Here is a 25,573-nt window from a genome sequence, read left to right on the forward strand (position 1 = left end):
ACTGTCGGACTTGCCCTTGTGCACCTTTTACTATCTTATCCTTGGTGTAAGTGTTTTCTCACTACAAATCTGTTATTAGATAGTTTAGATCAAATTAATGTGGCGTGAGAGACGCAAGGGGTGCAATACATCCCATTGTTGAAAGTACTAGCTGCGGGCTCCGGATTATCACGAGACACGTGCTGCAGAGGGCAGAGACAGCACGGGTATTTGATTTTGCACGATGTTTGTTATAGGACATATGATTGTGAAGAGCATTTGAACGCCCTGTGTGCCGGCGACTAGTGGTGACGTTTATGGTTAGGTCGAAATGGAGTGTATGCAAATCCCAAGCTTTCCTGATTAGTCAATGCAATAGTTTGTAGTCTTGGGACATTTTCAATAGACAAATATTCAGGAAGAAAAACAAAAAATGTCCTTCCCAGACGGGGAATCGAACCCCGGCCGTGGCGGTGAGAGCGCCAAATCCTAACCACTAGACCACCTGGGAATGTGCTCTTTGAGAGTGAATGGGGAGTACTGTCGGACTTGCCCTTGTGCACCTTTTACTATCTTATCCTTGGTGTAAGTGTTTTCTCACTACAAATCTGTTATTAGATAGTTTAGATCAAATTAATGTGGCGTAAGAGACACAAGGGGTGCAATACATCCCATTGTTGAAAGTACTAGCTGCGGGCTCCGGATTATCACGAGACACGTGCTGCAGAGGGCAGAGACAGCACGGGTATTTGATTTTGCACGATGTTTGTTATAGGACATTTGATTGTGAAGAACATTTCAACGTCCTGTGTGCCGGCGACTGGTGGTGACGTTTATGGTTAGGTCGAAATGGAGTGTATGCAAATCCCAAGCTTTCCTGATTAGTCAATGCAATAGTTTGTAGTCTTGGGACATTTTCAATAGACAAATATTCAGGAAGAAAAACAAAAAATGTCCTTCCCAGAAGGGGAATCGAACCCCGGCCGTGGCGGTGAGAGCGCCAAATCCTAACCACTAGACCACCTGGGAATGTGCTCTTTGAGAGTGAATGGGGAGTACTGTCGGACTTGCCCTTGTGCACCTTTTACTATCTTATCCTTGGTGTAAGTGTTTTCTCACTACAAATCTGTTATTAGATAGTTTAGATCAAATTAATGTGGCGTAAGAGACACAAGGGGTGCAATACATCCCATTGTTGAAAGTACTAGCTGCGGGCTCCGGATTATCACGAGACACGTGCTGCAGAGGGCAGAGACAGCACGGGTATTTGATTTTGCACGATGTTTGTTATAGGACATTTGATTGTGAAGAACATTTCAACGTCCTGTGTGCCGGCGACTTTTGGTGACGTTTATGGTTAGGTCGAAATGGAGTGTATGCAAATCCCAAGCTTTCCTGATTAGTCAATGCAATAGTTTGTAGTCTTGGGACATTTTCAATAGACAAATATTCAGGAAGAAAAACAAAAAATGTCCTTCCCAGACGGGGAATCGAACCCCGGCCGTGGCGGTGAGAGCGCCAAATCCTAACCACTAGACCACCTGGGAATGTGCTCTTTGAGAGTGAATGGGGAGTACTGTCGGACTTGCCCTTGTGCACCTTTTACTATCTTATCCTTGGTGTAAGTGTTTTCTCACTACAAATCTGTTATTAGATAGTTTAGATCAAATTAATGTGGCGTGAGAGACGCAAGGGGTGCAATACATCCCATTGTTGAAAGTACTAGCTGCGGGCTCCGGATTATCACGAGACACGTGCTGCAGAGGGCAGAGACAGCACGGGTATTTGATTTTGCACGATGTTTGTTATAGGACATATGATTGTGAAGAGCATTTGAACGCCCTGTGTGCCGGCGACTAGTGGTGACGTTTATGGTTAGGTCGAAATGGAGTGTATGCAAATCCCAAGCTTTCCTGATTAGTCAATGCAATAGTTTGTAGTCTTGGGACATTTTCAATAGACAAATATTCAGGAAGAAAAACAAAAAATGTCCTTCCCAGACGGGGAATCGAACCCCGGCCGTGGCGGTGAGAGCGCCAAATCCTAACCACTAGACCACCTGGGAATGTGCTCTTTGAGAGTGAATGGGGAGTACTGTCGGACTTGCCCTTGTGCACCTTTTACTATCTTATCCTTGGTGTAAGTGTTTTCTCACTACAAATCTGTTATTAGATAGTTTAGATCAAATTAATGTGGCGTAAGAGACACAAGGGGTGCAATACATCCCATTGTTGAAAGTACTAGCTGCGGGCTCCGCATTATCACGAGCCACGTGCTGCAGAGGGCAGAGACAGCACGGGTATTTGATTTTGCACGATGTTTGTTATAGGACATATGATTGTGAAGAGCATTTGAACGCCCTGTGTGCCGGCGACTAGTGGTGACGTTTATGGTTAGGTCGAAATGGAGTGTATGCAAATCCCAAGCTTTCCTGATTAGTCAATGCAATAGTTTGTACTCTTGGGACATTTTCAATAGACAAATATTCAGGAAGAAAAACAAAAAATGTTCTTCCCAGACGGGGAATCGAACCCCGGCCGTGGCGGTGAGAGCGCCAAATCCTAACCACTAGACCACCTGGGAATGTGCTCTTTGAGAGTGAATGGGGAGTACTGTCGGACTTGCCCTTGTGCACCTTTTACTATCTTATCCTTGGTGTAAGTGTTTTCTCACTACAAATCTGTTATTAGATAGTTTAGATCAAATTAATGTGGCGTAAGAGACGCAAGGGGTGCAATACATCCCATTGTTGAAAGTACTAGCTGCGGGCTCCGGATTATCACGAGACACGTTCTGCAGAGGGCAGAGACAGCACGGGTATTTGATTTTGTACGATGTTTGTTGTAGGACATTTGATTGTGAAGAGCATTTCAACGCCCTGTGTGCCGGCGACTGGTGGTGACGTTTATGGTTAGGTCGAAATGGAGTGTATGCAAATCCCAAGCTTTCCTGATTAGTCAATGCAATAGTTTGTAGTCTTGGGACATTTTCAATAGACAAATATTCAGGAAGAAAAACAAAAAATGTCCTTCCCAGAAGGGGAATCGAACCCCGGCCGTGGCGGTGAGAGCGCCAAATCCTAACCACTAGACCACCTGGGAATGTGCTCTTTGAGAGTGAATGGGGAGTACTGTCGGACTTGCCCTTGTGCACCTTTTACTATCTTATCCTTGGTGTAAGTGTTTTCTCACTACAAATCTGTTATTAGATAGTTTAGATCAAATTAATGTGGCGTAAGAGACGCAAGGGGTGCAATACATCCCATTGTTGAAAGTACTAGCTGCGGGCTCCGGATTATCACGAGACACGTGCTGCAGAGGGCAGAGACAGCACGGGTATTTGATTTTGCACGATGTTTGTTATAGGACATATGATTGTGAAGAGCATTTGAACGCCCTGTGTGCCGGCGACTAGTGGTGACGTTTATGGTTAGGTCGAAATGGAGTGTATGCAAATCCCAAGCTTTCCTGATTAGTCAATGCAATAGTTTGTAGTCTTGGGACATTTTCAATAGACAAATATTCAGGAAGAAAAACAAAAAATGTCCTTCCCAGACGGGGAATCGAACCCCGGCCGTGGCGGTGAGAGCGCCAAATCCTAACCACTAGACCACCTGGGAATGTGCTCTTTGAGAGTGAATGGGGAGTACTGTCGGACTTGCCCTTGTGCACCTTTTACTATCTTATCCTTGGTGTAAGTGTTTTCTCACTACAAATCTGTTATTAGATAGTTTAGATCAAATTAATGTGGCGTAAGAGACACAAGGGGTGCAATACATCCCATTGTTGAAAGTACTAGCTGCGGGCTCCGGATTATCACGAGACACGTGCTGCAGAGGGCAGAGACAGCACGGGTATTTGATTTTGCACGATGTTTGTTATAGGACATTTGATTGTGAAGAACATTTCAACGTCCTGTGTGCCGGCGACTGGTGGTGACGTTTATGGTTAGGTCGAAATGGAGTGTATGCAAATCCCAAGCTTTCCTGATTAGTCAATGCAATAGTTTGTAGTCTTGGGACATTTTCAATAGACAAATATTCAGGAAGAAAAACAAAAAATGTCCTTCCCAGAAGGGGAATCGAACCCCGGCCGTGGCGGTGAGAGCGCCAAATCCTAACCACTAGACCACCTGGGAATGTGCTCTTTGAGAGTGAATGGGGAGTACTGTCGGACTTGCCCTTGTGCACCTTTTACTATCTTATCCTTGGTGTAAGTGTTTTCTCACTACAAATCTGTTATTAGATAGTTTAGATCAAATTAATGTGGCGTAAGAGACACAAGGGGTGCAATACATCCCATTGTTGAAAGTACTAGCTGCGGGCTCCGGATTATCACGAGACACGTGCTGCAGAGGGCAGAGACAGCACGGGTATTTGATTTTGCACGATGTTTGTTATAGGACATTTGATTGTGAAGAACATTTCAACGCCCTGTGTGCCGGCGACTTTTGGTGACGTTTATGGTTAGGTCGAAATGGAGTGTATGCAAATCCCAAGCTTTCCTGATTAGTCAATGCAATAGTTTGTAGTCTTGGGACATTTTCAATAGACAAATATTCAGGAAGAAAAACAAAAAATGTCCTTCCCAGACGGGGAATCGAACCCCGGCCGTGGCGGTGAGAGCGCCAAATCCTAACCACTAGACCACCTGGGAATGTGCTCTTTGAGAGTGAATGGGGAGTACTGTCGGACTTGCCCTTGTGCACCTTTTACTATCTTATCCTTGGTGTAAGTGTTTTCTCACTACAAATCTGTTATTAGATAGTTTAGATCAAATTAATGTGGCGTAAGAGACGCAAGGGGTGCAATACATCCCATTGTTGAAAGTACTAGCTGCGGGCTCCGGATTATCACGAGACACGTTCTGCAGAGGGCAGAGACAGCACGGGTATTTGATTTTGCACGATGTTTATTATAGGACATATGATTGTGAAGAGCATTTGAACGCCCTGTGTGCCGGCGACTAGTGGTGACGTTTATGGTTAGGTCGAAATGGAGTGTATGCAAATCCCAAGCTTTCCTGATTAGTCAATGCAATAGTTTGTAGTCTTGGGACATTTTCAATAGACAAATATTCAGGAAGAAAAACAAAAAATGTCCTTCCCAGACGGGGAATCGAACCCCGGCCGTGGCGGTGAGAGCGCCAAATCCTAACCACTAGACCACCTGGGAATGTGCTCTTTGAGAGTGAATGGGGAGTACTGTCGGACTTGCCCTTGTGCACCTTTTACTATCTTATCCTTGGTGTAAGTGTTTTCTCACTACAAATCTGTTATTAGATAGTTTAGATCAAATTAATGTGGCGTGAGAGACGCAAGGGGTGCAATACATCCCATTGTTGAAAGTACTAGCTGCGGGCTCCGGATTATCACGAGACACGTGCTGCAGAGGGCAGAGACAGCACGGGTATTTGATTTTGCACGATGTTTGTTATAGGACATATGATTGTGAAGAGCATTTGAACGCCCTGTGTGCCGGCGACTAGTGGTGACGTTTATGGTTAGGTCGAAATGGAGTGTATGCAAATCCCAAGCTTTCCTGATTAGTCAATGCAATAGTTTGTAGTCTTGGGACATTTTCAATAGACAAATATTCAGGAAGAAAAACAAAAAATGTCCTTCCCAGACGGGGAATCGAACCCCGGCCGTGGCGCTGAGAGCGCCAAATCCTAACCACTAGACCACCTGGGAATGTGCTCTTTGAGAGTGAATGGGGAGTACTGTCGGACTTGCCCTTGTGCACCTTTTACTATCTTATCCTTGGTGTAAGTGTTTTCTCACTACAAATCTGTTATTAGATAGTTTAGATCAAATTAATGTGGCGTAAGAGACACAAGGGGTGCAATACATCCCATTGTTGAAAGTACTAGCTGCGGGCTCCGGATTATCACGAGACACGTGCTGCAGAGGGCAGAGACAGCACGGGTATTTGATTTTGCACGATGTTTGTTATAGGACATTTGATTGTGAAGAACATTTCAACGTCCTGTGTGCCGGCGACTGGTGGTGACGTTTATGGTTAGGTCGAAATGGAGTGTATGCAAATCCCAAGCTTTCCTGATTAGTCAATGCAATAGTTTGTAGTCTTGGGACATTTTCAATAGACAAATATTCAGGAAGAAAAACAAAAAATGTCCTTCCCAGAAGGGGAATCGAACCCCGGCCGTGGCGGTGAGAGCGCCAAATCCTAACCACTAGACCACCTGGGAATGTGCTCTTTGAGAGTGAATGGGGAGTACTGTCGGACTTGCCCTTGTGCACCTTTTACTATCTTATCCTTGGTGTAAGTGTTTTCTCACTACAAATCTGTTATTAGATAGTTTAGATCAAATTAATGTGGCGTAAGAGACACAAGGGGTGCAATACATCCCATTGTTGAAAGTACTAGCTGCGGGCTCCGGATTATCACGAGACACGTGCTGCAGAGGGCAGAGACAGCACGGGTATTTGATTTTGCACGATGTTTGTTATAGGACATTTGATTGTGAAGAACATTTCAACGCCCTGTGTGCCGGCGACTTTTGGTGACGTTTATGGTTAGGTCGAAATGGAGTGTATGCAAATCCCAAGCTTTCCTGATTAGTCAATGCAATAGTTTGTAGTCTTGGGACATTTTCAATAGACAAATATTCAGGAAGAAAAACAAAAAATGTCCTTCCCAGACGGGGAATCGAACCCCGGCCGTGGCGGTGAGAGCGCCAAATCCTAACCACTAGACCACCTGGGAATGTGCTCTTTGAGAGTGAATGGGGAGTACTGTCGGACTTGCCCTTGTGCACCTTTTACTATCTTATCCTTGGTGTAAGTGTTTTCTCACTACAAATCTGTTATTAGATAGTTTAGATCAAATTAATGTGGCGTAAGAGACGCAAGGGGTGCAATACATCCCATTGTTGAAAGTACTAGCTGCGGGCTCCGGATTATCACGAGACACGTTCTGCAGAGGGCAGAGACAGCACGGGTATTTGATTTTGCACGATGTTTATTATAGGACATATGATTGTGAAGAGCATTTGAACGCCCTGTGTGCCGGCGACTAGTGGTGACGTTTATGGTTAGGTCGAAATGGAGTGTATGCAAATCCCAAGCTTTCCTGATTAGTCAATGCAATAGTTTGTAGTCTTGGGACATTTTCAATAGACAAATATTCAGGAAGAAAAACAAAAAATGTCCTTCCCAGACGGGGAATCGAACCCCGGCCGTGGCGGTGAGAGCGCCAAATCCTAACCACTAGACCACCTGGGAATGTGCTCTTTGAGAGTGAATGGGGAGTACTGTCGGACTTGCCCTTGTGCACCTTTTACTATCTTATCCTTGGTGTAAGTGTTTTCTCACTACAAATCTGTTATTAGATAGTTTAGATCAAATTAATGTGGCGTAAGAGACACAAGGGGTGCAATACATCCCATTGTTGAAAGTACTAGCTGCGGGCTCCGGATTATCACGAGACACGTGCTGCAGAGGGCAGAGACAGCACGGGTATTTGATTTTGCACGATGTTTGTTATAGGACATTTGATTGTGAAGAACATTTCAACGCCCTGTGTGCCGGCGACTGGTGGTGACGTTTATGGTTAGGTCGAAATGGAGTGTATGCAAATCCCAAGCTTTCCTGATTAGTCAATGCAATAGTTTGTACTCTTGGGACATTTTCAATAGACAAATATTCAGGAAGAAAAACAAAAAATGTCCTTCCCAGACGGGGAATCGAACCCCGGCCGTGGCGCTGAGAGCGCCAAATCCTAACCACTAGACCACCTGGGAATGTGCTCTTTGAGAGTGAATGGGGAGTAATGTCGGACTTGCCCTTGTGCACCTTTTACTATCTTATCCTTGGTGTAAGTGTTTTCTCACTACAAATCTGTTATTAAATGGTTTATTTCAAATTAATGTGGCGTAAGAGACGCAAGGGGTGCAATACATCCCATTGTTGAAAGTACTAGCTGCGGGCTCCGGATTATCACGAGACACGTGCTGCAGAGGGCAGAGACAGCACGGGTATTTGATTTTGCACGATGTTTGTTATAGGACATTTGATTGTGAAGAACATTTCAACGCCCTGTGTGCCGGCGACTGGTGGTGACGTTTATGGTTAGGTCGGAATGGAGTGTATGCAAATCCCAAGCTTTCCTGATTAGTCAATGCAATAGTTTGTACTCTTGGGACATTTTCAATAGACAAATATTCAGGAAGAAAAACAAAAAATGTCCTTCCCAGACGGGGAATCGAACCCCGGCCGTGGCGGTGAGAGCGCCAAATCCTAACCACTAGACCACCTGGGAATGTGCTCTTTGAGAGTGAAGGGGGAGTACTGTCGGACTTGCCCTTGTGCACCTTTTACTATCTTATCCTTTGTGTAAGTGTTTTCTCACTACAAATCTGTTATTTGATGGTTTGTATCTGATTAATGTGGCGTAAGAGACACAAGGGGTGCAATACATCCCATTGTTGAAAGTACTAGCTGCGGGCTCCGGATTATCACGAGACACGTGCTGCAGAGGGCAGAGACAGCACGGGTATTTGATTTTGCACGATGTTTGTTATAGGACATATGATTGTGAAGAGCATTTGAACGCCCTGTGTGCCGGTGTAACGAAATATATTCGCCCCCAGAATAAAGTCTCCCCCCGGCGAATATATACCGGTACAGTTCCGCCCCTCTCGAAATAAACTCTCCCCCACCCTACGAAATAAAGTCTCCCCCCAGAATATTTCCTCCCCCGGTCGTTTTATAAATACTTGCCATGCAGTTCAATAGTTGATGTTATTTGGGTTAGGTAATGTTGTAATCTATTTTTAGCCATTGATTCCATTACTTTGCATAAGTTTGAAGTTGAGATTTTGGTCGATATGAGTTAGCTTGATTAGCTGGTTTATTAGGTTTAGGGATTGGTATGAATAGGGCCTGTTTCCAGGGAGTAGGATATAGTTTTAGGTTGTTTTTTTTAATTATTTGTTCAGAAGTTAGGTCTAATCCTCGGGCTGTGCCCTTTTTCCTGTTTTGGATTACGTAGAGGAGCTCCTCCATTTTGTAGGGTTGGTTTATTTCTAGATTGTTATTGTTTGGTTCTTTTGTGGGTTTGTTTTTTGTTTTAAGTTTATTTTGGAATTTTTGGCTGAAGTTGGTGCTACTGCTAACGGCCGAAAAGTGGTTGGCGAGATTATTTGCTTTTTGGGCGGGGTTGGTTGAGTTGTTAATGTTAGTTTTTTATGTCGTTTTAAGCCTCTAATGGCGTGGATTTTGCGCCAGACCGTTCTGGCATCTGTACGGTTATTTATACATTCACAGAATTTTTTCCAGTCTCTACTTTTGGCTATTTGGACTAGTTTTTGAACCTGGTGGTTTAGTTCGTGGGCTAAGTTTAGATGTGTGTAGTCGCGTTTTGCTTTATTGAAGGCTGATTTACGTTTTCGTCTAGTCTGTTCTATTTCCTCATTCCACCATGGTACCGTGGGTTTGCCTGATGTTTTGAAGGGGATGGAGGTTTTGGCTGCCTTTATTATATATTAGTCTGTTAGGTTTTTACAATAGGTTTCTGGGTCATTATTTTCTATTTCGTTTAAGTTAGCTTCGTTGCAGATATCTTGGGATTGGTCCCAGTTAGCTTATTGTAATAGAATTTTGGTTCTTGGTTTTCTGTTTGGATTGGTACGTTTGTATTTACTATGGTTATGTTTATCGGGAAGTGGTCACTACCTAGCGGGACGTCGTGCACTTCCCATTGAGTACTTTGAGATAGATCTGCGGTGCATATGGTTAGGTCGATAGCCGACATTTTTTGGTTTATCTTATCGTAACTCGTGGGTTGGTTGTTATTTAGGAGTACTAGGTCGTTTGTTTCTATCCATTCGGAGATTAATTTGCCATGATTATCTGTTTTATCATCTATGCTCCATGTAGGATGGTGAGCGTTAAGTTTCCTAGGAATATAGTAGATTTATCGCTTATTTGAAGTAGTTTGTAGTTTGATGGTTGTGGTCATCAGTTATGCAAATCAGTTTCGGTGTGTCTTTTTAACAAGGTGTTCTTCATTAAGATTCACGGCCAGCCCGATTGTAACAATTACATGTACACTTTGCTTTGACGATGCCGGTTGATGTTATTCAATACAGGCTGGGGTGGGTTTTTTTAAAAATCTATTCTACATGCTTATCATTTCGGGAAGATGATACACATTTCTCTATATTTTGGGTTACGTTGCTTATCTAATTTCCGATTATCATTCTTAGTTTTACTTTTACTCTTCGGCTGCGGTGATATCCATCCGAATCCAGGACCTTTGCATAGTCCAGATTTAAAGATTATATATCTAAACGTACGCAGTCTTAAAGACAAAGTAGATTTTATCAGTGCTGAATTAGATAGTTATGATGTTGTATGTTTAACAGAAACCTGCTTGCACCATGATATTCTAGCCACTGATATTACACTGATACCATTTTCAAATCGTAGCCTGTATTAAGGAATATATTTTAGATCTTAAATCAGAGTATAACGGACAGCCTGAGCTGGAGGCGCGCGTGGATATGTTGACAGTTTTTACGTAGTTAGTGGTAAAACCGAATGTTTGCGAGGATTAATAAGATTTCTGAATTCTGTTACAACAGTAACCGTACATGTATTTGTTACATTAAGTCATTTCATTCAAATTTGTTTGGTATGATTATGTCTTATAATTATTTTAGGATGGAAGGTACAGTTACCAAATAAAATATGCTGAAATATCAATTCATTATGACCATATTTCATAATCTATTTTTTAAAGTTACCCTCCTTACATTAAAGATAACTATTTAAAGAATATAGTACTGAAAGACATTGCAACAAACCGAATAATCAGGGGGGAGACTTTATACTGAGGGGGGCGCGAAACATATCCGCCCGGGGGAGATTTTATTTCAGAACAGATTTCTCCGGGGGAGAATCTGTACCGGTATAAACTCTCCGGGGGGAGAATTTGTACGGGGGAGAGTTTATACCGGGACACCGGCGACTAGTGGTGACGTTTATGGTTAGGTCGAAATGGAGTGTATGCAAATCCCAAGCTTTCCTGATTAGTCAATGCAATAGTTTGTAGTCTTGGGAAATTTTCAATAGACAAATATTCAGGAAGAAAAACAAAAGATGTCCTTCCCTGACGGGGAATCGAACCCCGGCCGTGGCGGTGAGAGCGCCAAATCCTAACCACTAGACCACCTGGGAATGTGCTCTTTGAGAGTGAAGGGGGAGTACTGTCGGACTTGCCCTTGTGCACCTTTTACTATCTTATCCTTGGTGTCAGTGTTTTCTCACTACAAGTCTGTTATTAGATAGTTTATTTCAAATTAATGTGGCGTAAGAGACACAAGGGGTGCAGTACATCCCATTGTTGAAAGTACTAGCTGCGGGCTCCGGATTATCACGAGACACGTGCTGCAGAGGGCAGAGACAGCACGGGTATTTGATTTTGTACGATGTTTGTTGTAGGACATTTGATTGTGAAGAGCATTTCAACGCCCTGTGTGCCGGCGACTAGTGGTGACGTTTATGGTTAGGTCGAAATGGAGTGTATGCAAATCCCAAGCTTTCCTGATTAGTCAATGCAATAGTTTGTAGTCTTGGGACATTTTCAATAGACAAATATTCAGGAAGAAAAACAAAAAATGTCCTTCCCAGACGGGGAATCGAACCCCGGCCGTGGCGGTGAGAGCGCCAAATCCTAACCACTAGACCACCTGGGAATGTGCTCTTTGAGAGTGAAGGGGGAGTACTGTCGGACTTGCCCTTGTGCACCTTTTACTATCTTATCCTTGGTGTCAGTGTTTTCTCACTACAAGTCTGTTATTAGATAGTTTATTTCAAATTAATGTGGCGTAAGAGACACAAGGGGTGCAGTACATCCCATTGTTGAAAGTACTAGCTGCGGGCTCCGGATTATCACGAGACACGTGCTGCAGAGGGCAGAGACAGCACGGGTATTTGATTTTGAACGATATTTGTTATAGGACATTTGATTGTGAAGAGCATTTGAACGCCCTGTGTGCCGGCGACTAGTGGTGACGTTTATGGTTAGGTCGAAATGGAGTGTATGCAAATCCCAAGCTTTCCTGATTAGTCAATGCAATAGTTTGTACTCTTGGGACATTTTCAATAGACAAATATTCAGGAAGAAAAACAAAAAATGTCCTTCCCAGACGGGGAATCGAACCCCGGCCGTGGCGGTGAGAGCGCCAAATCCTAACCACTAGACCACCTGGGAATGTGCTCTTTGAGAGTGAAGGGGGAGTACTGTCGGACTTGCCCTTGTGCACCTTTTACTATCTTATCCTTGGTGTAAGTGTTTTCTCACTACAAATCGGTTATTAGATGGTTTAGATCTGATTAATGTGGCGTAAGAGACGCAAGGGGTGCAATACATCCCATTGTTGAAAGTACTAGCTGCGGGCTCCGGATTATCACGAGCCACGTGCTGCAGAGGGCAGAGACAGCACGGGTATTTGATTTTGCACAATGTTTGTTATAGGACATATGATTGTGAAGAGCATTTGAACGCCCTGTGTGCCGGCGACTAGTGGTGACGTTTATGGTTAGGTCGAAATGGAGTGTATGCAAATCCCAAGCTTTCCTGATCAGTCAATGCAATAGTTTGTAGCCTTGGGAAATTTTCAATAGACAAATATTCAGGAAGAAAAACAAAAGATGTCCTTCCCAGACGGGGAATCGAACCCCGGCCGTGGCGGTGAGAGCGCCAAATCCTAACCACTAGACCACCTGGGAATGTGCTCTTTGAGAGTGAAGGGGGAGTACTGTCGGACTTACCCTTGTGCACCTTTTACTATCTTATCCTTGGTGTCAGTGTTTTCTCACTACAAGTCTGTTATTAGATAGTTTATTTCAAATTAATGTGGCGTAAGAGACACAAGGGGTGCAATACATCCCATTGTTGAAAGTACTAGCTGCGGACTCCGGATTATCACGAGACACGTGCTGCAGAGGGCAGAGACAGCACGGGTATTTGATTTTGCACGATATTTGTTATAGGACATTTGATTGTGAAGAGCATTTGAACGCCCTGTGTGCCGGCGACTAGTGGTGACGTTTATGGTTAGGTCGAAATGGAGTGTATGCAAATCCCAAGCTTTCCTGATTAGTCAATGCAATAGTTTGTAGTCTTGGGACATTTTCAATAGACAAATATTCAGGAAGAAAAACAAAAAATGTCCTTCCCAGACGGGGAATCGAACCCCGGCCGTGGCGGTGAGAGCGCCAAATCCTAACCACTAGACCACCTGGGAATGTGCTCTTTGAGAGTGAATGGGGAGTACTGTCGGACTTGCCCTTGTGCACCTTTTACTATCTTATCCTTGGTGTAAGTGTTTTCTCACTACAAATCTGTTATTAGATGGTTTAGATCTGATTAATGTGGCGTAAGAGACGCAAGGGGTGCAATACATCCCATTGTTGAAAGTACTAGCTGCGGGCTCCGGATTATCACGAGACACGTGCTGCAGAGGGCAGAGACAGCACGGGTATTTGATTTTGCACAATGTTTGTTATAGGACATATGATTGTGAAGAGCATTTGAACGCCCTGTGTGCCGGCGACTAGTGGTGACGTTTATGGTTAGGTCGAAATGGAGTGTATGCAAATCCCAAGCTTTCCTGATTAGTCAATGCAATAGTTTGTAGTCTTGGGACATTTCAATAGACAAATATTCAGGAAGAAAAACAAAAAATGTCCTTCCCAGACGGGGAATCGAACCCCGGCCGTGGCGGTGAGAGCGCCAAATCCTAACCACTAGATCACCTGGGAATGTGCTCTTTGAGAGTGAATGGGGAGTACTGTCGGACTTGCCCTCGTGCACCTTTTACTATCTTATCCTTGGTGTAAGTGTTTTCTCACTACAAATCTGTTATTAGATGGTTTAGATCTGATTAATGTGGCGTAAGAGACGCAAGGGGTGCAATACATCCCATTGTTGAAAGTACTAGCTGCGGGCTCGGGATTATCACGAGCCACGTGCTGCAGAGGGCAGAGACAGCACGGGTATTTGATTTTGCACAATGTTTGTTATAGGACATATGATTGTGAAGAGCATTTGAACGCCCTGTGTGCCGGCGACTAGTGGTGACGTTTATGGTTAGGTCGAAATGGAGTGTATGCAAATCCCAAGCTTTCCTGATTAGTCAATGCAATAGTTTGTAGTCTTGGGACATTTTCAATAGACAAATATTCAGGAAGAAAAACAAAAAATGTCCTTCCCAGACGGGGAATCGAACCCCGGCCGTGGCGGTGAGAGCGCCAAATCCTAACCACTAGACCACCTGGGAATGTGCTCCTTGAGAATGAAGGGGGAGTACTGTCGGACTTGCCCTTGTGCACCTTTTACTATCTTATCCTTGGTGTAAGTGTTTTCTCACTACAAATCTGTTATTAGATAGTTTAGATCAAATTAATGTGGCGTAAGAGACACAAGGGGTGCAATACATCCCATTGTTGAAAGTACTAGCTGCGGGCTCCGGATTATCACGAGCCACGTGCTGCAGAGGGCAGAGACAGCACGGGTATTTGATTTTGCACGATATTTGTTATAGGACATTTGATTGTGAAGAGCATTTGAACGCCCTGTGTGCCGGCGACTAGTGGTGACGTTTATGGTTAGGTCGAAATGGAGTGTATGCAAATCCCAAGCTTTCCTGATTAGTCAATGCAATAGTTTGTACTCTTGGGACATTTTCAATAGACAAATATTCAGGAAGAAAAACAAAAAATGTCCTTCACAGACGGGGAATCGAACCCCGGCCGTGGCGGTGAGAGCGCCAAATCCTAACCACTAGACCACCTGGGAATGTGCTCTTTGAGAGTGAATGGGGAGTACTGTCGGACTTGCCCTTGTGCACCTTTTACTATCTTATCCTTGGTGTAAGTGTTTTCTCACTACAAATCTGTTATTAGATGGTTTAGATCTGATTAATGTGGCGTAAGAGACGCAAGGGGTGCAATACATCCCACTGTTGAAAGTACTAGCTGCGGGCTCCGGATTATCACGAGACACGTGCTGCAGAGGGCAGAGACAGCACGGGTATTTGATTTTGCACGAGGTGAGGTGAAATTGGGTTTAACGTCGCGTCCAAGATTATTGCACTTATATAGCGACGTACATGCACGTGTATGTGTGTGTGTGGCTGCTTGTACTAGTCCGGACTGATGCCGATTGATAGTGCTAGCTCACTGAGATACCATGCCGCAGTTTAACATGAATACCCCACTCAGACACAGTATACTGACTCCGAGCCGACCAGTCCTTGTTTTAGCCCCTTAATGCCGCGCGCCAGACAGGGTAACAACAAGTACAATCTTTTAATGTCTTTTCGTATGACGCGGCCCGGGATCGAACCCTGGACCTTCCGCTCTCCGGGCGGATGCTCTACCACAAGACCACGGAGGCGGTCTGATTTTGCACGATGTTTGTTATAGGACATATGATTGTGAAGAGCATTTGAACGCCCTGTGTGCCGGCGACTGGTGGTGACGTTTATGGTTAGGTCGAAATGGAGTGTATGCAAATCCCAAGCTTTCCTGATTAGTCAATGCAATAGTTTGTAGTCTTGGGAAATTTTCAATAGACAAATATTCAGGAAGAAAAACAAAAAATGTCCTTCCCAGACGGGGAATCGAACCCCGGCCGTGGCGGTGAGAGCGCCAAATCCTAACCACTAGACCACCCGGGTATGTGCTCTTTGAGAGTGAATGGGGATTAGTGTCGGACTTGCCCTTGTGCACCTTTTAATCTATTAAGCTTGGTGTAAGTGTTTTCTCACTACAAATCTGTTATTAGATAGTTTAAATCAAATTAATGTGGCGTAAGAGACGCAAGGGGTGCAATACATCCCATTGTTGAAAGTACTAGCTGCGGGCTCCGGATTATCACGAGACACGTGCTGCAGAGGGCAGAGACAGCACGGGTATTTGATTTTGAACGATATTTGTTATAGGACATATGATTGTGAAGAGCATTTGAACGCCCTGTGTGCCGGCGACTAGTGGTGACGTTTATGGTTAGGTCGAAATGGAGTGTATGCAAATCCCAAGCTTTCCTGATTAGTCAATGCAATAGTTTGTACTCTTGGGACATTTTCAATAGACAAATATTCAGGAAGAAAAACAAAAAATGTCCTTCCCAGACGGGGAATCGAACCCCGGCCGTGGCGGTGAGAGCGCCAAATCCTAACCACTAGACCACCTGGGAATGTGCTCTTTGAGAGTGAAGGGGGAGTACTGTCGGACTTGCCCTTGTGCACCTTTTACTATCTTATCCTTGGTGTAAGTGTTTTCTCACTACAAATCTGTTATTGGATGGTTTAGATCTGATTAATGTGGCGTAAGAGACGCAAGGGGTGCAATACATCCCATTGTTGAAAGTACTAGCTGCGGGCTCCGGATTATCACGAGACACGTGCTGCAGAGGGCAGATACAGCACGGGTATTTGATTTTGAACGATATTTGTTATAGGACATATGATTGTGAAGAGCATTTGAACGCCCTGTGTGCCGGCGACTGGTGGTGACGTTTATGGTTAGGTCGAAATGGAGTGTATGCAAATCCCAAGCTTTCCTGATTAGTCAATGCAATAGTTTGTAGTCTTGGGACATTTTCAATAGACAAATATTCAGGAAGAAAAACAAAAAATGTCCTTCCCAGACGGGGAATCGAACCCCGGCCGTGGCGGTGAGAGCGCCAAATCCTAACCACTAGACCACCCGGGTATGTGCTCTTTGAGAGTGAATGGGGATTAGTGTCGGACTTGCCCTTGTCCACCTTTTAATCTATTAAGCTTGGTGTAAGTGTTTTCTCACTACAAATCTGTTATTAGATAGTTTAGATCAAATTAATGTGGCGTAAGAGACGCAAGGGGTGCAATACATCCCATTGTTGAAAGAACTAGCTGCGGGCTCCGGATTATCACGAGCCACGTGCTGCAGAGGGCAGAGACAGCACGGGTATTTGATTTTTCACGATGTTTGTTATAGGACATATGATTGTGAAGAACATTTTAACCCCCTGTGTGCCGGCGACTAGTGGTGACGTTTATGGTTAGGTCGAAATGGAGTGTTTGCAAATCCCAAGCTTTCCTGATTAGTCAATGCAATAGTTTGTAGCCTTGGGAAATTTTCAATAGACAAATATTCAGGAAGAAAAACAAAAAATGTCCTTCCCAGGGGGGAATCGAACCCCGGCCGTGGCGTTGAGAGCGCCAAATCCTTTTTTTTTTTTTTCTTTAATAAAATTTTATTACAGGAAATATGTTACAGGAAGCATTTATATTTTACAGATAAATGTTTAAAAGGTATCACAGATGTTGATATTATGTCACGTTCTATTTATACATTTCATTGATAAAAAGGTGGCTTAAATATCAGCTTATTTCCATCTAATTTCAGGAAGTTAACTGGCATAATATAACGCTGTATAAAAATATCAGCACGCTTTTTAAACTGGTAATGTGCCCACAAATGATTGAAGTGGCGTTTTACATAAGAATTAAACAGTTTTTCCAGATTGAGGTTGCATTGCCGTAAAGATAGGATTGCTCTTTTCTTAAAAACAGAAATTCTATATACAGACAGCAATATGTTTATACTATCTTGAAAAGAGACTGATTTTTCGGGTTGAAAACCAAAGAGAAGCCAGGAAACTAGCTGATTAAATGAAAATCCAGTGTCTAGGAACAGGTCTGTGAACATAGATTTGAAAACAGAAATTGTGTCATATAATTCATCACAGAATACAAACATGTGAAACAAATCTTCTACTTCATTTTTACAAACCGGACAAAGGTTTGTGTCTGTTTGGCCATATTTGAACAATTTTTCATAAGTGAAGATAATATTGTGGCTTAATCTGAAATCCAAATCTATTTGCTCAGATGATTTGTCATTGAAGAATACATTTTTCCATACTTTATTCCAATTGATATTAACAGCAAATTTATCCCAGAAGGAAATGGCTGTTGGTTCACAAAATAATTCTTTTACAAATAAGGAATAACTAAATTTCACTGTAAGTTCTTCAGAAGCAATATTTCCATCATCTGTGCAAATAAAAGCATCTGTATAGTGTCCATTGTTATGATTTATCGTTTTATTGTACAAAATGGGCAACCATTCATTTGGTAGAGATTGAATAATAATATAATATGCAGTTTGTATCGTTGACACAGAGATATCATGTCGGTTGTCGTTTACTATCTCTATTATTGCCGAAAGTGGTAGGAAGCCAGGGATAAACTCATAACAAATATCTGCAACAGTAACAAGACCTGAATCAATCAAAAATGTAAACAGTAGCGTTTTTCCTTGATAGCAAATATGTGGATTATGAAACAATGGTTGAGACATGATATCCCCGTGCTCCGTGACAAGTAGTCGCCTGCTGCACGTGATTTCGTCCCATGCTTTCAGAACCTCAGCATAGAACGGGTTGATACGGCTCAAACCAGGACGACTGTAAACAATGCTAAAAATATTTTTAGTCAAACCCATATTCATGTATTGGGATATAAATATGGAACACGTTTGTTTCCATACTGCATGAAAATTGCCATCCATGAATTTTCTAATCAACTTTAATCTGAATGCATATATTTTGTATTTAAAACTTGGAATTGATAATCCTCCTTGTTCAAAATGACCCAAACATGTTGAATGTTTGATAAGAGGTGTTTTACCACACCAGATAAAATGTGAAATGATAGAATCAATCTCTTTCCTTGCCCACTCCGGGACAGGCACTACATGCACAGTATACCACAACCTTGACATGATAAATGTATTTATAACAATAGACTTCCCTTGCAGGGTTAACTTTCTTTGTGACCAAAATCCCAACAGGGATTTAAGTTTCGATATTTTGATTTTCCAGTTTTTGCTTTCACAGAGAGCTTTATCTGGACCTAGGAAAATTCCCAATAATTTGACACAGTCATTTTTAACAATAATTGGTAAGTTAAAATTCACACTGTTTGTGCGGGCTGTACCTAAACACAAAACTTGAGATTTTGTTAAATTGACTTTTGCCCCTGTAGCATCACAATACTCACTGACAGTGTTAAAGGTAATATATACAGACTGTGCATCAGACACTGTAACTGTAGTGTCGTCTGCATGCTGATATATTAAAGACGAGCAATAACTATTGATTTTTACCCCATGAATAGATGAATCAGCCTTAATTAACAAATTTAAAGGTTGACTAACAATAACAAATATTAAACTGCTGAGCGGATCACCTTGTCTGACAGATTGGCCTATTGGAAAATATGGTGTGAGGTGACCATTAATTTTGACACTGCTTTTTAAATCAGTGTATAAAGTTTTAATCCATGAAATGAAAGCTTTACCGAAGTTTAGTTTTTCCAAAATCTTGAAGATGAATGAATGCGAAACACGATCGAATGCTTTTTCTTGATCTATGATGATTAAATATGCATTTTCATTTGCGTTTTCTACGAGGTCAATTACATCTCTCACAGACAGGATGTCGTCCGAAATATCTCGTCCTGGAACACAACATGATTGTTCCGGTGAAATTATTTTTGCCATAACTGTTTTTAATTTAAGTGCATGTGAACGAGATATAAGTTTAGAATCAACATTGAATAATGAAATTGGTCTAAAATTTCTGATGTCAGTTTTATCACCCTTATTTTTGTAGAAGAGGCTAATGACACCTTTTTTCATGGATCTTGACATGCCTTTTTCTTCAAAAATACATTTCACAACCCGTGCAAATATGGGATTCAGTATATCCCAGAATTCAGCATAAAATTCAACTGTGAGACCGTCATTACCAGGCGATTTATGACGTTTCATACCTTTTAAAGCTTTAGTGAGATCTTCTATTGAAATATCTTCATCAAGACTATCTCGATCTTCCTCTGGAAGAACATCAGTTATTAGATTCAGAATTTTATCTTGTTTATATAAATCAGTTTCTCCGGAATACAATTTAGAATAGAATGTATATGCATGATCAAGAATATCTTTGGTTCGACGAGTTAAACCATTTTCTGTCATTATTTCTTTAATGCAGTTGGATTCCTGTTTACATTTCTCCAAATGTAAGAAAAAAGATGTATTTTTATCACATTCCAATGCCCACTGAACTTTTGAGCGGAGAATAGCCCCTTCACATTTATTTTCCTCATGAATCTCCAATTCTTTTTGAAGAGTGAGTGAGTTATTATTTAACGTCACATGGGCAATATTTCAGCCATATCGTGACGAGTCTTTTTGAAGACGTTGGATGTATGCAATATCATGATTAGGAGATTTAGATAATTTGTCATACTCACGTCTTAGATTATTTTGCAATTTATAATATTCACATTTTTCTTGTTTACTTTTTTTGCAACTATAATATATTGCACATTTTTTAACTTGATATTTGAGATTGTCCCACCATATTAATGTTTCATCTTCATAGAGTGAACACAATAAATTTTCATTGATGATACTTATGACTTTTGACTTAAAGTCAGTGTCCCGTAACAACTGATTATTAAAAACCCATAATCCAGCACCTCTCTCTACACGAGAGAAATCTAAATTAAGACAGGTGATATTGTGATCACTTTTAGTTGAATATTTGATATACGTGTTTATTGCATAAGGAATTAATGATCTGGAAATCAGAAAGAAATCAATGCGAGACTGTTTCATTTCGCCTTCGACAATTTGCTGTCTTGTGAATTCTCTTTTATCTGGATTTCTGTACCTCCAAATGTCACATAAATTTTGGGAATGAATAATACCCTGTAATTTATCACTGCTTCTCATATTGAATGTTTTCATATTTGATGCTCTATCCATAAATATATCTAATATTTCATTATAATCTCCTGCTGCTATCACGTTATTGCCTGATAGATATGTTGCTAACGTGTCAAAAAACTCAATTCTGTCTGTCGTATTATTTGGGGCATATAGATTGACACATGAATACAAAATATTGTCATTTTCAAATGTAACTTTTAAGAGTCTACCATTGTTGTCACAACTGTGAAAATTTACCTTGTTGGGAAAACGTGATGAGAAAAGTATTGCAACTCCTTTTCTTTTTTCACTGGGACAATTGTTGAAAAATATTTGTCCTTGCCAAAGATGTTTATATTGTTTGATGAAATCATCATCCCAGAAAGTTTCCTGCAGAAAACAAATGTCTGCATGTGAATTTTTCACGGTTGTGAAAACATGATCTACTTTTGAAAAATCACGAAGACCATTTACATTCCATGACATGATTAACACCATGAGAATGAACGTTTGACAAGAGAGATACATAATTAATCTTCCTGTTCACATTCACTTTCATTCACACTATCATTCCTTGCCTCCACTTTGGCCCTGGCCTCAGCTTTGGCTCTCGCCTTGGCCTTTCTCATCTGTTTCATACCCATGCCATTCTCTCCATTAGCGGCTTTTTTCCTCTTTCTTTCTTCTGACAAGTTCACAACCCTTTCTTCATTCATGCCCTGAATCTTTCTAAATTTAGTATCCTGCTTAACATCAGAGTTATCATCTATTTTCTCTGAACTAACCTTTTTCTCTCCCTTTCGTTCATCTGCGATCTCGCTTTTATCCACTCTTCTCTCATTCTCACTTTCTACATTCATTCCTTCTTGTACATTATCATCAGCCATAATGTGCTCTGTAACGGATGTAGCAACCGGCATTTTATCAGTGTTTTTGTTGGCTTCAGTGACGGCCGAAAACGACCAGTCATTCTCATGATTGGCTTCATCACCGTCAATCGTTTCCATATTCACACTGAAAGGGTCAACAGTGACATCGTCATTAACTATTTCTTCTTCCGATACAGAAGTATCTCTACTGAGTTCTGTGACTGGTTTGTCTTTCTTGTCATTATAACACATACAGTGACTCATTTTGTTTTTGCATTCGTCACAACGTTGTTTTTGAGGACATGCTCTTGCAATATGTCCCTGTCCATGGCACACACGGCACTCCACAGATGGGCATTCAGCCATAACATGATCTGTTTCAAAGCATAAATTACATGTTTTTACTTGTCCATTGTGTATGACCCGAAAGGGTTGTGGGCCATCGCAAGTGTTAAATCGTACACTGTAAGATAGTGATTTCAGTTGCCCTGGAAATTTCACTCTAACATACCTTGTTCCATCTGTGATCTTTCTCTTTGCATCTTTTATAAAATGCCTTTTGATGTTGGAGATGACCTCAACTCCAAATGCATGTAACATGTCAATGATTTGACTGTCTTCAATGTATGGGGTTAGATGTAGAAATGACACAACCAAAGATCGATCCGTAACAATTCTACAGTTGTACGATTTACCTTTGATAGAAATACCCCCCGCCACAACTTTTGCTGTTTCCTCGTCACACAGTGTAACTTCATAACACCCGCCTCGTGGCACACAGGCAAAAACACTATCATCACCAAAGTCATCTTCTATTGCATTAAGGATGTCTGATGCTTTCACTCTATCGAATCCAGTGTCCACTCTTAATGTTGCTTCTTTTTTGTACTCACGTTTCCGAAAGTCAATCGAGGACAGTCCGCCATGTTGTCTCTTTTCATCATGAGCCTTGTCCGTGCCTTGTCCCTGCATTATGCAGGACAAGGCGTGCACACGTTGCTGCTTCTGATCGGCGTGGATTATTGAGGGTGTAGAGGATGTTTTACATATCCTTGCTCAATCCTTCAGTCGATATTTATCCCAAATTAAGAGCAATCGCAGGAGCTGATGTCAACACGTCCACCCTCTTTCAAACCAAGGGAGACAGCCCAGAGCGCCAAATCCTAACCACTAGACCACCTGGGAATGTGCTCTTTGAGAGTGAAGGGGGAGTACTGTCGGACTTGCCCTTGTGCACCTTTTACTCTCTTAACCTTGGTGTAAGTGTTTTCTCACTACAAATCTGTTATTAGATGGTTTAGATCTGATTAATGTGGCGTAAGAGACGCAAGGGGTGCAATACATCCCATTGTTGAAAGTACTAGCTGCGGGCTCCGCATTCTCACGAGCCACGTGCTGGAGAGGGGAGAGACAGCACGGGTATTTGATTTTGCACGATGTTTGTTATAGGACATATGATTGTGAAGAACATTTGAACGCCCTGTGTGCCGGCGACTAGTGGTGACGTTTATGGTTAGGTCGAAATGGAGTGTATGCAAATCCCAAGCTTTCCTGATTAGTCAATGCAATAGTTTGTAGTCTTGGGACATTTTCAATAGACAAATATTCAGGAAGAAAAACAAAAAATGTCCTTCCCAGACGGGAATCGAACCGCGGCCGTGGCGGTGAGAGCGCCAAATCCTAACCACTAGACCTCCTGGGAATGTGCTCTTTGAGAGTGAAGGGGGAGTACTGTCGGACTTGCCCTTGTGCACCTTTTACTATCTTATCCTTGGTGTAAGTGTTTTCTCACTACAAATCTGTTATTAGATAGTTTAGATCTGATTAATGTGGAGTAAGAGACGCAAGGGGTGCAATACATCCCATTGTTGAAAGTACTAGCTGCGGGCTCCGCATTACCACGAGACACATGCTGCAGAGGGCAAAGACAGCACGGGTATTTGATTTTGCACGATGTTTGTTATAGGACATATGATTGTGAAGAGCATTTGAACGCCCTGTGTGCCGGCGACTAGTGGTGACGTTTATGGTTAGGTCGAAATGGAGTGTATGCAAATCCCAAGCTTTCCTGATTAGTCAATGCAATAGTTTGTAGTCTTGGGACATTTTCAATAGACAAATATTCAGGAAGAAAAACAAAAAATGTCTTTCCCAGACGGGGAATCGAACCCCGGCCGTGGCGGTGAGAGCGCCAAATCCTAACCACTAGACCACCTGGGAATGTGCTCTTTGAGAGTGAAGGGGAAGTACTGTTGGACTTGCCCTTGTGCACCTTTTACTATCTTATCCTTGGTGTAAGTGTTTTCTCACTACAAATCTGTTATTAGATGGTTTAGATCTGATTAATGTGGCGTGAGAGACGCAAGGGGTGCAATACATCCCATTGTTGAAAGTACTAGCTGCGGGCTCCGCATTATCACGAGCCACGTGCTGCAGAGGGCAGAGACAGCACGGGTATTTGATTTTGCACGATGTTTGTTATAGGACATATGATTGTGAAGAGCATTTGAACGCCCTGTGTGCCGGCGACTAGTGGTGACGTTTATGGTTAGGTCGAAATGGAGTGTATGCAAATCCCAAGCTTTCCTGATTAGTCAATGCAATAGTTTGTAGTCTTGGGACATTTTCAATAGACAAATATTCAGGAAGAAAAACAAAAAATGTCCTTCCCAGACGGGGAATCGAACCCCGGCCGTGGCGGTGAGAGCGCCAAATCCTAACCACTAGACCACCTGGGAATGTGCTCTTTGAGAGTGAAGGGGGAGTACTGTTGGACTTGCCCTTGTGCACCTTTTACTATCTTATCCTTGGTGTAAGTGTTTTCTCACTACAAATCTGTTATTAGATAGTTTAGATCAAATTAATGTGGCATAAGAGACGCAAGGGGTGCAATACATCCCATTGTTGAAAGTACTAGCTGCGGGCTCCGCATTATCACGAGACACGTGCTGCAGAGGGCAGAGACAGCACGGGTATTTGATTTTGCACGATGTTTGTTATAGGACATATGATTGTGAAGAGCATTTGAACGCCCTGTGTGCCGGCGACTAGTGGTGACGTTTATGGTTAGGTCGAAATGGAGTGTATGCAAATCCCAAGCTTTCCTGACTAGTCAATGCAATAGTTTGTAGTCTTGGGACATTTTCAATAGACAAATATTCAGGAAGAAAAACAAAAAATGTCCTTCCCAGACGGGGAATCGAACCCCGGCCGTGGCGGTGAGAGCGCCAAATCCTAACCACTAGACCACCTGGGAATGTGCTCTTTGAGAGTGAAGGGGGAGTACTGTTGGACTTGCCCTTGTGCACCTTTTACTATCTTAACCTTGGTGTAAGTGTTTTCTCACTACAAATCTGTTATTAGATAGTTTAGATCAAATTAATGTGGCGTAAGAGACGCAAGGGGTGCAATACATCCCATTGTTGAAAGTACTAGCTGCGGGCTCCGCATTATCACGAGACACGTGCTGCAGAGGGGAGAGACAGCACGGGTATTTGATTTTGCACGATGTTTGTTATAGGACATATGATTGTGAAGAGCATTTGAACGCCCTGTGTGCCGGCGACTAGTGGTGACGTTTATGGTTAGGTCGAAATGGAGTGTATGCAAATCCCAAGCTTTCCTGACTAGTCAATGCAATAGTTTGTAGTCTTGGGACATTTTCAATAGACAAATATTCAGGAAGAAAAACAAAAAATGTCCTTCCCAGACGGGGAATCGAACCCCGGTCGTGGCGGTGAGAGCGCCAAATCCTAACCACTAGACCTCCTGGGAATGTGCTCTTTGAGAGTGAAGGGGGAGTACTGTTGGACTTGCCCTTGTGCACCTTTTACTATCTTAACCTTGGTGTAAGTGTTTTCTCACTACAAATCTGTTATTAGATAGTTTAGATCAAATTAATGTGGCGTAAGAGACGCAAGGGGTGCAATACA

The 25,573-nt window shown here is 42.4% G+C and overlaps 20 non-coding genes across 20 annotated transcripts; all 20 read right to left on the reverse strand.

Moving 5' to 3' along the window:
- Nucleotides 1-418: 418 nt before the first annotated feature.
- Nucleotides 419-490, reverse strand: Trnae-cuc. The gene has a single exon. It is a non-coding gene; the product is annotated as a tRNA-Glu (tRNA).
- A 964-nt stretch (nt 491-1,454) lies between these two features.
- On the reverse strand, nt 1,455-1,526 carry Trnae-cuc. The gene has a single exon. It is a non-coding gene; the product is annotated as a tRNA-Glu (tRNA).
- Nucleotides 1,527-1,972: 446 nt separating this feature from the next.
- On the reverse strand, nt 1,973-2,044 carry Trnae-cuc. Its single transcript has one exon. It is a non-coding gene; the product is annotated as a tRNA-Glu (tRNA).
- Nucleotides 2,045-2,490: 446 nt separating this feature from the next.
- Nucleotides 2,491-2,562, reverse strand: Trnae-cuc. Its single transcript has one exon. It is a non-coding gene; the product is annotated as a tRNA-Glu (tRNA).
- Nucleotides 2,563-3,526: 964 nt separating this feature from the next.
- On the reverse strand, nt 3,527-3,598 carry Trnae-cuc. Its single transcript has one exon. It is a non-coding gene; the product is annotated as a tRNA-Glu (tRNA).
- A 964-nt stretch (nt 3,599-4,562) lies between these two features.
- Trnae-cuc lies at nt 4,563-4,634 on the reverse strand. The gene has a single exon. It is a non-coding gene; the product is annotated as a tRNA-Glu (tRNA).
- Nucleotides 4,635-5,080: 446 nt separating this feature from the next.
- Nucleotides 5,081-5,152, reverse strand: Trnae-cuc. Its single transcript has one exon. It is a non-coding gene; the product is annotated as a tRNA-Glu (tRNA).
- Nucleotides 5,153-6,634: 1,482 nt separating this feature from the next.
- Nucleotides 6,635-6,706, reverse strand: Trnae-cuc. Its single transcript has one exon. It is a non-coding gene; the product is annotated as a tRNA-Glu (tRNA).
- Nucleotides 6,707-7,152: 446 nt separating this feature from the next.
- Trnae-cuc lies at nt 7,153-7,224 on the reverse strand. Its single transcript has one exon. It is a non-coding gene; the product is annotated as a tRNA-Glu (tRNA).
- Nucleotides 7,225-8,188: 964 nt separating this feature from the next.
- Trnae-cuc lies at nt 8,189-8,260 on the reverse strand. Its single transcript has one exon. It is a non-coding gene; the product is annotated as a tRNA-Glu (tRNA).
- Nucleotides 8,261-11,627: 3,367 nt separating this feature from the next.
- Nucleotides 11,628-11,699, reverse strand: Trnae-cuc. Its single transcript has one exon. It is a non-coding gene; the product is annotated as a tRNA-Glu (tRNA).
- Nucleotides 11,700-12,145: 446 nt separating this feature from the next.
- Nucleotides 12,146-12,217, reverse strand: Trnae-cuc. Its single transcript has one exon. It is a non-coding gene; the product is annotated as a tRNA-Glu (tRNA).
- Nucleotides 12,218-12,663: 446 nt separating this feature from the next.
- On the reverse strand, nt 12,664-12,735 carry Trnae-cuc. The gene has a single exon. It is a non-coding gene; the product is annotated as a tRNA-Glu (tRNA).
- A 446-nt stretch (nt 12,736-13,181) lies between these two features.
- Nucleotides 13,182-13,253, reverse strand: Trnae-cuc. Its single transcript has one exon. It is a non-coding gene; the product is annotated as a tRNA-Glu (tRNA).
- A 445-nt stretch (nt 13,254-13,698) lies between these two features.
- Trnae-cuc lies at nt 13,699-13,770 on the reverse strand. Its single transcript has one exon. It is a non-coding gene; the product is annotated as a tRNA-Glu (tRNA).
- Nucleotides 13,771-14,216: 446 nt separating this feature from the next.
- Nucleotides 14,217-14,288, reverse strand: Trnae-cuc. The gene has a single exon. It is a non-coding gene; the product is annotated as a tRNA-Glu (tRNA).
- A 1,847-nt stretch (nt 14,289-16,135) lies between these two features.
- On the reverse strand, nt 16,136-16,207 carry Trnae-cuc. The gene has a single exon. It is a non-coding gene; the product is annotated as a tRNA-Glu (tRNA).
- A 7,582-nt stretch (nt 16,208-23,789) lies between these two features.
- On the reverse strand, nt 23,790-23,861 carry Trnae-cuc. Its single transcript has one exon. It is a non-coding gene; the product is annotated as a tRNA-Glu (tRNA).
- A 446-nt stretch (nt 23,862-24,307) lies between these two features.
- Nucleotides 24,308-24,379, reverse strand: Trnae-cuc. Its single transcript has one exon. It is a non-coding gene; the product is annotated as a tRNA-Glu (tRNA).
- A 446-nt stretch (nt 24,380-24,825) lies between these two features.
- Nucleotides 24,826-24,897, reverse strand: Trnae-cuc. Its single transcript has one exon. It is a non-coding gene; the product is annotated as a tRNA-Glu (tRNA).
- Between the last annotated feature and the right edge of the window lie 676 nt (nt 24,898-25,573).

Source organism: Haliotis rufescens, unplaced genomic scaffold (genome assembly GCF_023055435.1).
Source record: "Haliotis rufescens isolate VD_foot unplaced genomic scaffold, xgHalRufe1.0.p SCAF_6, whole genome shotgun sequence".
NCBI lineage: Eukaryota > Metazoa > Mollusca > Gastropoda > Lepetellida > Haliotidae > Haliotis > Haliotis rufescens.